Here is a 14,022-nt window from a genome sequence, read left to right as displayed (position 1 = left end):
CGCCATCTCTGTAAACGTGAAAATATCTACACCGCCATCTCTAAAAACATGGAAATATCTACACCGCCATCTGTATGAACATGGAAATATCTACACCGCCATCTCTATAGACGTGGAAATATCTACACCGCTATCTGTATGAACTTGAAAATATCTACACTGCTATCTGTATAAAATTGAAATTATCCACACCACTATCTCTATAAACATGGAAATATCTACACTGCTGTCTGTATAAACATGGAAATATCTACACCGCAATCTGTATAAACATGGAAATATCTTCACCGCTATCTTTATAAACATGTAAATATCTACAACGCTGTCTCTATAAACTTGGAAATAACTACACCACTATCTCTATAAACATGGAAATATCTAGACCGCCATCTCTGTAAACATGGAAATATCTACACCACCATCTGTATAAACATGGAAATACCTATACCGCTATCTGCAGAAACATGGAAATATCTACACCGCCATCTCTATGAACATGGAAATATCTACACCGCCTTCTGTACGAACATGGAAATATCTACACCGCCATCTGTATGAACATGTAAATATCTACACCGCCATCTGTATGAACATGGAAATAGCTACACCGCTAACTGTATGAACATGGAAATATCTACAAGGCTATCTGTATGAACATGGAAATATCTACACCGTTATCTGTATGAACATGGAAATATCTACACCGCTATCTGTATGAACATGGAAATATCTACACCACTATCTGTACGAACATGGAAATATCTACACCGCTATCTGTATGAACATGCAAATATCTACACAGCTATCTATATATCAACGGAAATATCTGCACTGCTATCTCTATAAACATGGAAATAACTACATTGCTATCTGTATAAACATGGAAATATCTACACTGCCACCTGTATGAACATGGAAATATCTACACTGCCATCCGTGAGAACATTTGAATATCTACACCGCCATCTGTATGAACATGTAGATATCTACACCGCCATCTGTATGAACATGGAAATATCTACACCACTAACTGTATGAACATGGAAATATTTACACCGCTATCTGTATGAACATGGAAATATCTACACCGCTATATGTATGAGCATGGAAATATCTACACCGCTATCTGTATGAACATGCAAATATCTACACAGCTATCTGTATATCAATGGAAATATCTACACTGCTATCTCTATAATAATGGAAATAACTACACTGCTATCTGTACAAACAATGAAATATCTACCCCGCCATCTCTATGAACATGGAAATATCTACACCGCCATCTCTATGAACTTGGAAATATCTACACCGCCATCTCTATGAACATGGAAATATCTCCACCGCCATGTGTATGAACATGGAAATATCTACACCGCCATCTGTATGAACATGGAAATATCTTCACCGCCATCTGTATGAACATGGATATATCTACACCGGCATCTGGATGAACATGGAAATATCTGCACCGCTATCTGCATGAACATGGAAATATCTACACAGCTATCTGCATATACATGGAAATATCTACAGAGATTTCACTATAAATATGGAAATAACTAACGCGCTATCTCTATAAAGTTCGAAATATCTACACCGCCATCTGTAAGAACATGGACATATCTACACCGCCATCTGTATTACGATGGAAATATCTACACCGCTATCTGTATAAACATGGAAATATCTACACCGCTATCTGCATAAACATGGAAATATCCACACCGCTATCTGTGTAAACATGGAAATGTCTGCACCGCTATCTGTGTAAACATGGAAATATCTCCACCGCCATCTGTGTAAACGTGAAAATATCTACACCGCCATCTCTAAAAACATGGAAATATCTACACCGCCATCTGTATGAACATGGATATATATACACCGCCATCTCTATAAACGTGGAAATATCTACACCGGTATCTGTATGAACTTGGAAATATCTACACTGCTATCTGTATAAAATTGAAATTATCTACAACACTATCTCAATAAACATGGAAATATCTACACTGCTATCTGTATAAAGATGTAAATATCTACACCGCTATCTGTATAAACATGGAAATATCTTCACCGCTATCTGTATAAACATGGAAATATCTACAATGCTGTCTCTATAAACTTGGAAATAACTTCACCACTATATCTATAAACATGGAAATATCTATACCGCTATCTGCATAAACATGGAAATATCTACACCGCCATCTCTATGAACATGGAAATATCTACACCGCCATCTGTACGAACATGGAAATATCTACACCGCCATCTGTATGAACATGTAAATGTCTACACCGCCATCTGTATGAACATGGAAATATCTACACCGCTAACTGAATAAACATGGAAATATCTACACCGCTATCTGTATGAACATGGAAATATCTACACCGTTATCTGTATGAACATGGAAATATCTACACCGCTATCTGTATGAACATGGAAATATCTACACCGCTATCTGTATGAACATGGAAATATCTACACCGCTATCTGTACTAACATGGAAATATCTACACCGCTATCTGTATGAACATGCAAATATATACACAGCTATATGTATATCAATGGAAATATCTACATTACTATCTCTATAAACATGGAAGTAACTACACTACTATCTGTATGAACATGGAAATATCTACACGGCCATCTGTATGAACATGTAAATATCTACACCGCCATCTGTATGAACATGGAAATATCTATACCGCTAACTGTATGAACATGGAAATATCTACACCGCTATCTGTAAAACATGGAAATATATACACCGCTATCTGTATGAACATGGAAATATCTACACCGCTATCTGTATGAACATGGAAATATCTACACCGCTATCTGTATGAACATGCAAATATCTACACAGCTATCTGTATATCAATGGAAATATCTACACCGCTATCTCTAAAAACATGGAAATATCTACATTGCTATCTGTATAAACATGGAAATATCTACACCGCCATCTCTATGAACATGGAAATATCTACACCGCCATTTGTATGAACACGGAAATATCTACACCGCCATCTCTATGAACATCGAAATATCTACACCGCCATTTGTATGAACATGGAAATATCTACACCACCATCTGTATGAACATGGAAATATCTTCACCGCCATCTGTATGAACATGGATATATTTACACCGGCATATGGAGGAACATGGAAATATCTACACCGCTATCTGCATGAACATGGAAATATCTACACAGCTATCTGCATATACATGGAAATATCTACAGAGATTTCTCTATAAATATGGAAATAGCTACAACGCTATCTCTATAAACTTCGAAATATCTACACCGCCATCTGTAGGAATATGTAAATATCTACACCGCCCTCTGTATGAACATGGACATATCTACACCGCCATCTGTATTAAGATATAAATATCTACACCGCTATCTGTATAAACATGGAAATATCTGCCCAACTATCTGTATAAACATGGAAATATCCGCACCGCTATCACTAAAAACATGGAAATATCTACACCGCTATCTGCATAAACATGGAAATATCCACACCGCTATCTGTTTAAAGATGGAAATGTCTACACCTCTGTCTGTGTAAACCTGGAAATATCTACACCGCCATCTGTGTAAACATGGAAATATCTACACTGCCATCTCTATAAACATGGAAATATCTACACCGCCATCTGTATGAACATGGAAATATCTACACTGCCATCTCTATAAATGTGGAAATATCTACACCGCTATCTGTATGAACTTGGAAATATCTACACTGCTTCCTGTATAAAATTGAAATTATCTACACCACTATCTCTATAAACATGGAAATATCTACACTGTTATCTGTATAAACATGAAAATATCTACACAGCTATCTGTATAAACATGGAGATAACTTCACCGCTATCTGTATAAACATGGAAGTATCTACAACGCTGTCTCTATAAACTTGGAAATAACTACACCGCTGTCTCTATAAACATGGTAATATCTAGACCGCCATCTCTATAAACATGGAAATATCTACACCACCATCTGTATAAACATGGAAATATCTATACCGCTATCTGCATAAACATGGAAATATCTTCACCGCCATCTCTAAGAACATGGATATATCAACACGGCCATCTGTACGAACATGGAAATATCTACACCGCCATCTGTATGAACATGTAAATATCTACACGACCATCTCTATGGACATGGACATATCTAAACCGCTAACTGTATGACCATGGAAATATCTACACCGCTATCTGTATGAACATGGAAATATGTACACCGATATCTGTATGAACATGGAAATATCTACACCGCTATCTGTATGAACATGGAAATATCTACACCGCTATCTGTACGAAGATGGAAATATCAACACCGCTATCAGTATGAACATGCAAATATCTACACAGCTATGTGTATATCAATGGAAATATCTACACTTCTATCTCTATAAACATGGAAATAACTACACTGCTATCTGTATAAACATGGAAATATCTACACCGCCATCTCTATGAAGATGGAAATATCTACACCTCCATTTGTATGAACATGGAAATATCTACACCGTCATCTCTATGAACATGGAAATATCTACACTGCTATCTGTATAAAATTGAAATTATCTACACCACTATCTCTATAAACATGGAAATATCTACACTGCTGTCTGTATAAACATGGAAATATCTACATCGCTATCTGTATAAACATGGAAATATCTTCACCGCTATCTTTATAAACATGGAAATATCTACAACGCTGTCTCTATAAACTTGGAAATAACTACACCACTATCTCTATAAACATGGAAATATCTAGACCGCCGTCTCTACAAACATAGAAATATCTACACCACCATCTGTATAAACATGGAAATACCTATACCGCTATCTGCATAAACATGGAAATATGTACACCGCCATCTCTATCAACATGGAAATATCTACACCGCCATTTGTATCAGCACGGAAATATCTACACCGCCATCTGTATGAACATGGAAATATATACACCGCCATTTGTATGAACATGGAAATATCTACACCACCATCTGTATGAACATGGAAATATCTTCACCGCAATCTGTACAAACATGGATATATCTACACCGCCATCTGTATTAAGATGGAAATATCTACACCGCTATCTGTATAAGCGTAGAAATATCTGCCCAACTATCTATAGAAACATGGAAATATCCGCACCGCTATCTGTATAAACATGGAAATATCTACACCGCTATCTGCATAAACATGGAAATATCCACACCGCTATCTGTGTAAACATGGAAATGTCTACACCGCTATCTGTGTAAACATGGAAATATCTCCACCGACATCTGTGTAAACGTTAAAATATCTACACCGCCATCTCTAAAAACATGGAAATATCTACACCGCTATCTGTACGAACATGGAAATATCTACACCGCTATCAGTATGAACATGCAAATATCTACAAAGCTATATGTATACCAATGGAAATATCTACAATGCTATCTCTATAAACTTGGAAATAACTACACTGCTATCTGTATAAACATGGAAATACCTACACCGTCACCTGTACGAACATGGAAATATCTACACCGCCATCTGTATGAACATATAAATATCTACACAGCTATCTGTATATCAATCGAAATATCTACACTGCTATCTCTATAAACATGGAAATAACTACACTGCTATGTGTATAAACATGGAAATATCTACACTGCCATCTCTATGAACACGGAAATATCTACACCACCGTTTGTATGAACATGGAAATATCTACACCGCCATCTCTATGAACATGGAAATATCTACACCGCCATGTGTATGAACATGGAAATATCTACACAGCCATCTGGATGAACATGGAAATATCTACACAGATTTCTCTATAAATATGGAAATAACTACAGTGTTATCTCTATAAACTTCGAAATATCTACACCACCATCTCTAAGAACATGGAAATATCTACACGGCCATCTGTACGAACATGGAAATATCTACACCGCCATCTGTATGAACATGTAAATATCTACACGGCCATCTTTATGGACATGGAAATATCTAAACCGCTAACTGTATGACCATGGAAATATCTACATCGCTATCTGTATGAACATGGAAATATCTACACCGCTATCTGTATGAACATGGAAATATCTACACCGCTATCTGTATGAACATGGAAATATCTACACCGCTATCTGTACGAACATGGAAATATCTACACCGCTATCTGTACGAACATGGAAATATCTACACCGCTATCTGTATGAACATGCAAATATCTACACAGCTATCTGTATATCAACGGAAATATCTACACTGCTATCTCTATAAACATGGAAATAACTACACTGCTATCTGTATAAACATGGAAATATCTACACCGCCATCTCTATGAACATGGAAATATCTACACCGCCATTTGTATGAACATGGAAATATCTACACCGCCATCTCTATGAACATGGAAATATCTACACCGCCATGTGTATGAACATGGAAATATCTACACTGCCATCTGTATGAACATGGAAATATCTTCACCGCCATCTGTATGAACATGGATATATCTACACCGGCATCTGGATGAACATGGAAATATCTACATAGCTATCTGCATATACATGGAAATATCTACACAGAATTCTCTATAAATATGGAAATAACTACAGTGCTATCTCTATAAACTTCGAAATATCTACACCGCCATTTGTATGAACATGGAAATATCTACACCGCCATCTGTACGAACATGGACATATCTACACCGCCATCTGTATTAAGATGGAAATATCTACACCGCTATCTGTTTAAACATGGAAATATCTGCCCAAATATCTGTATAAACTTGGAAATATCCGCACCGCTATCTGTATAAACATGGAAATATCTACACCGCTACCTGCATAAACATGGAAATATCCACACCGCTATCTGTGTAAACATGGAAATGTCTGCACCGCTATCTTTGTAAACATGGAAATATCTCCACCGCCATCTCTGTAAACGTGAAAATATCTACACCGCCATATCTAAAAACATGGAAATATCTACACCGCCATCTCTATGAACATGGAAATATCTACACCGCTATCTGTATGAACATGGAAATATCTACACCGCTATCTGTACGAACATGGAAATATCTACACCGCTATCTGTATGAATATGCAAATATCTACACAGCTATCTGTATATCAACGGAAATATCTACACTGCTATCTCTATAAACATGGAAATAACTACACTGCTATCTGTACAAACAGGGAAATATCTACACCGCCATCTCTATGAACATGGAAATATCTACACCGCCATTTGTATGAACATGGAAATATCTACACCGCCATCTCTATGAACATGGAAATATCTACACCGCCATGTGTATCAACATGGAAATATCTACACCGCCATCTGTATGAACATGGAAATATCTTCACCGCCATCTGTATGAACATGGATATATCTACACCGGCATCTGGATGAACATGGAAATATCTACACCGCTATCTGCATGAACATGGAAATATCTACATAGCTATCTGCATATACATGGAAATATCTACACAGAATTCTCTATAAATATGGAAATAACTACAGTGCTATCTCTATAAACTTCGAAATATCTACACCGCCATCTGTATGAACATGGAAATATCTACACCGCCATCTGTACGAACATGGACATATCTTCACCGCCATCTGTATTAAGATGGAAATATCTACACCGCTATCTGTTTAAACTTGGAAATATCTGCCCAAATATCTGTATAAACATGGAAATATCCGCACCGCTATCTGTATAAACATGGAAATATCTACACAGCTATCTGCATAAGCATGGAAATACCCACACCGCTATCTGTGTAAACATGGAAATGTCTGCACCGCTATCTTTGTAAACATGGAAATATCTCCACCGCCATCTCTGTAAACGTGAAAATATCTACACCGCCATATCTAAAAACATGGAAATATCTACACCGCCATCTGTATGAACATGAAAATATCTACACCGCCATCTCTATAAACGTGGAAATATCTACACCGCTATCTGTATGAACTTGGAAATATCTACGCTGCTATCTGTATAAAATTGAAATTATTCACACCACTATCTCTATAAACATGGAAATATCTGCACTGCCATCTCTATAAACGTGGAAATATCTACACCATTTTCTGTACGAACATGGAAATATCTACACCGCTGTCTGTATGAACATGCAAATATCTTCACAGCTATCTGTATATCAACGGAAATATCTACACTGCTATCTCTATAAACATGGAAATAACTACACTGCTATCTGTATAAACATGGAAATATCTACACCGCCACCTGTATGAACATGGAAATATCTACACTGCCATCCGTGCGAACATTTAAATATCTACACCGCTATCTTTATGAACATGGAAATATCTGCACCGCTATCTGTATGAACATGGAAATATCTACACTGCTATCTGTATGAGGATGGAAATATCTACACCGCTATCTGTATGAACATGCAAATATCTACACAGCTATCTGTATATCAATGGAAATATCTACACTGCTATCTCTATAAACATGGAAATAACTACACTGCTATCTGTACAAACAATGAAATAACTACACCGCCATCTCTATGAACATGGAAATATCTACAACGCCATTTGTATGAACATGGAAATATCTACACCGCCATCTCTATGAACATGGAAATATCTACACCGCCATCTGTATGAACACGGAAATATCTTCACCGCCACCTGTATGAACATGGATATATCTACACCGGCATCTGGATGAAGATGGAAATATCTGCATCGCTATCTGTATGAACATGGAAATATCTACACAGCTATCTGCATATACATGGAAATATCAACAGAGATTTCTCTATAAATATGGAAATAACTACCGCGCTATCTCCATAAACTTCGAAATATCTACACCAGCATCTGTATGAACATGGAAATATCTACACGGCCATCTGTACGAACATGGACATATCTACACCGCCATCTGTATTAAAATGGAAATATCTACACCGCTATCTGTATAAACATGGAAATATCTACACCGCTATCTGCATAAACATGGAAATATCCACACCGCTATCTGTGTAAACATGGAAATGTCTGCACCGCTATCTGTGTAAACATGGAAATATCTCCACCGCCATCTGTGTTAACGTGAAAATATCTACACCGCCATCTCTAAAAACATGGAAATATCTACACCGCCATCTGTATGAACGTGGATATATCTACACCGCCATCTCTATAAACGTGGAAATATCTACACCGCTATCTGTATGAACTTGGAAATATCTACACTGTTATTTGTATAAAATTGAAATTATCTACACCACTATCTCTATAAACATGGAAATATCTACACTGCCATCTGTAGAAACATGGAAATAACTACACAGCTATCTGTAAAAACACGGGAATATCTACACCGCCACCTGTATGAACATGGAAATAACTACACTGCCATCCGTACGAACTTGGAAATATCTACACCGCCATCTGTATGAACATGTAAATATCTACACCGATAAATGTATGAACATGGAAATATCTACACCGCTATCAGTATGAACATGGAAATATCTACACCGCTATCTGTATGAACATGCAAATATCTACACAGATATCTGAATATCAATGGAAATATCTACACTGCTATCTCTATAAACATGGAAATAACTACACTGCTATGTGTATACACATGGAAATATCTACACTGCCATCTCTATGAACACGGAAATATCTACACCGCCATGTGTATGAACATGGAAATATCTACACCGCCATCTGTATGAACATGGAAATATCTTCACCGCAATCTGTATGAACATGGATATATCTACACCGGCATCTGGATGAAGATGGAAATATCTACACCGATATCTGCATGAACATGGAAATATCTACACACCAATCTGCATATACATGGAAATATCTACACGGATTTCTCTATAAATATGGAAATAACTACAGCGCTATCTCTATAAACTTTGAAATATCTACACCGCCATCTGTATGAACATGCAAATATCTACACAGCTATCTGTATATCAATGGAAATAGCTACACTGCTAAATCTATAAACATGGAAATAACTACACTGCTATCTGTATAAACATGGAAATATCTACACCGCCACCTGTATGAACATGGAAATATGTACACTGCCATCTGTGCGAACATGAAATATCTACACCGCCATCTGTAAGACCATGTAAATATCTACACCGCCATTTGTATGAACATGGAAATATCTACACCGCTAACTGTATGAACATGAAAATATCTACACCGCTATCTGTATGAGCATGGAAATATCTACACCGCTATCTGTATGAGCATGGAAATATCTACACCGCTATCTGTATGAACATGCAAATATCTACAGAGCTATCTGTATATCAATGGAAATAGCTACACTGCTAAATCTATAAACATGGAAATAACTACACTGCTATCTGTATAAACATGGAAATATCTACACCGCCACCTGTATGAACATGGAAATATCTACACTGCCATCTGTGCGAACATGAAATATCAACACCGCCATCTGTATGAACATGTAAATATGTACACCATTTGTATGAACATGGAAATATCTACACCGCTAACTGTATGAACATGAAAATATCTACACCGCTATCTGTATGAGCATGGAAATATCTACACCGCTATCTGTATGAGCATGGAAATATCTACACCGCTATCTGTATGAACATGCAAATATCTACAGAGCTATCTGTATATCAATGGAAATATCTACACTGCTATCTCTATAAACATGGAAATAACTACACTGCTATCTGTACAAACAATGAAATATCTACACCGCCATCTGTATGAACATGGAAATATCTACACCGCTAACTGTATGAACATGGAAATATCTACACCGCTATCTGTACGAACATGGAAATATCTACACCGCTATCTGTATGAACATGCAAATATCTACACAGCTATCTGTATATCAATGGAAATATCCACAGAGCTATCTCTATTAACATGGAAATAAATACACTGCTACCAGTATAAACATGGAAATATCTACACCGCCACCTGTATGAACATGGAAATATCTACACTGCCATCTGTGCGAACATGAAATATCAACACCGCCATCTGTATGAACATGTAAATATCTACACCATTTGTATGAACATGGAAATATCTACACCGCTAACTGTATGAACATGAAAATATCTACACCGCTATCTGTATGAGCATGGAAATATCTACACCGCTATCTGTATGAGCATGGAAATATCTACACCGCTATCTGTATGAACATGCAAATATCTACAGAGCTATCTGTATATCAATGGAAATATCTACACTGCTATCTCTATAAACATGGAAATAACTACACTGCTATCTGTACAAACAATGAAATATCTACACCGCCATCTGTATGAACATGGAAATATCTACACCGCTAACTGTATGAACATGGAAATATCTACACCGCTATCTGTACGAACATGGAAATATCTACACCGCTATCTGAATGAACATGCAAATATCTACACAGCTATCTGTATATCAATGGAAATATCCACACAGCTATCCCTATTAACATGGAAATAAATACACTGCTACCAGTATAAACATGGAAATATCTACACCGCCTCCTGTATGAACATGGAAATATCTACACTGCCATCCGTACAAACATGGAAATATCTACACTGCCATCTGTATAAACATGGAAATAACTTCACCGCCATCTGTATGAACATGGAAATATCTACACCGCTAAATGTATGAACATGGAAATGTCTACACCGCTATTGGTATGAACATGGAAATATCTACACCGCTATCTGTGTGAACATGGATATATCTACACCGCTATCTGTATGAACATGGAAATATCTACAGCGCTATCTGTATGAACATGGAAATATCTACACCGCCATCTGTATGAACATACAAATACCTACACCGCCATCTGTATGAACATGGAAATATCTACAGAGCTAACTGTATGAACATGGAATTATCTACACCGCTATCTGTATGAACATGGAAATATCTACACCGCTCTCTGTATGAACATGGAAATATCTACACCGCCATCTGTATGAACATGTAAATATCTAACCCGCAATCTGTATGAACATGGAAATATCAACACCACTAACTGTATGAACATGGAATTATCTACACCGCTATCTGTATGGGCATGGAAATATCTACACAGCTATCTGTATGAACATGGAAATATCTACACCGGTATCTGTATGAACATGGAAATATCTACACCGCTATCTGTATGAACATGGAAATATCTACACCGCTATCTCTATGAACATGCAAATATCTACACAGCTATCTGTATATCAATGGAAATATCAACACTGCTATCTCTATAAACATGGAAATATCTACACTGCTATCTCTATAAATATGGAAATATCTACACCGCCATCTCTATGAACATGGAAATATCTACACCACCATTTGTATGAACATGGAAATATCTACACCACCATCTCTATGAACATGGAAATATCTACACTGCCATTTGTATGAACATGGAAATATCTACACCACTATCTGTATGAACATGGAAATATCTTCACCGCCATCTGTATGAACATGGATATATGTACACCGGCATCTGGATGAACATGGAAATATCTACACCGCTATCTGCATGAACATGGAAATATCTACACAGCTATCTGAATATACATGGAAATATCTACACAGATTTCTCTATAATTATGGAAATAACTACAACGCTATCTCTATAAACTTCGAAATATCTACACCGCCATCTGTATGAACATGGAAATACCTTCACCGCCATCTGAACAAACATGGACATATCTACACCGCCATCTGTATTAAGATGGAAATATCTACACCGCTATCTGTATAAACATGGAAATATCTGCCCAAGTATCTGTATAAACATGGAAATATCCGCACCGCTATCTGAATAAACATGGAAATATCCGCACCGCTATCTGTATAAACTTGGAAATATCTACACTGCTATCTGCATAAACATGGAAATATCCACACCGCTATCTGTGTAAACATGGAAATGTCTACACCGCTATCCGTGTAAACATGGAAATATCTACACCGCCATCTGTGTAAACATGAAAATATCTACACCGCCATCCCTATAAACATGGAAATATCTACACCGTCTTCTGTATGAACATGGAAATATCTACACCACCATCTCTATAAACGTGGAAATATCTACACCGCTATCTGTATGAACTTGGAAATATCTACACTGCTCTCTGTATAAAATTGAAATTATCTACACCACTATCTCTATAAACATGGAAATATCTACACTGCCATCTGTAGAAACATGGAAATAACTACACAGCTATCTGGAAAAACATGGGAATATCTACACCACAACCTGTATGAACATGGAAATATCTACACTGCCATCCGTACGAACATGGAAATATCTACACCGACATCTGTATGAACATGTAAATATCTACACCGATAACTGTATGAACATGGAAATATCTACACCGCTATCAGTATGAACATGGAAATATCTACACCGCTATCTGTATGAACATGCAAATATCTACACAGATATCTGAATATCAATGGAAATATCTACACTGCTATCTCTATAAACATGGAAATAACTACACTGCTATGTGTATACACATGGAAATATCTACACTGCCATCTCTATGAACACGGAAATATCTACACCGCCATGTGTATGAACATGGAAATATCTACACCACGATCTGTATGAACATGGAAATATCTTCACCGCAATCTGTATGAACATGGATATATCTACACCGGCATCTGGATGAAGATGGGAATATCTACACCGCTATCTGCATGAACATGGAAATAACTACACACCAATCTGCATATACATGGAAATATCTACACAGCTTTCTCTATAAATATGGAAATAACTACAGCGCTATCTCTATAAACTTTGAAATATCTACACCGCCATCTGTATGAAC

The sequence above is a fragment of the Gorilla gorilla genome, chromosome 8 (assembly GCF_029281585.2).
Source record: "Gorilla gorilla gorilla isolate KB3781 chromosome 8, NHGRI_mGorGor1-v2.1_pri, whole genome shotgun sequence".
Taxonomy (NCBI): Eukaryota; Metazoa; Chordata; class Mammalia; order Primates; family Hominidae; genus Gorilla; species Gorilla gorilla.
This window is presented reverse-complemented; position numbering follows the sequence as displayed.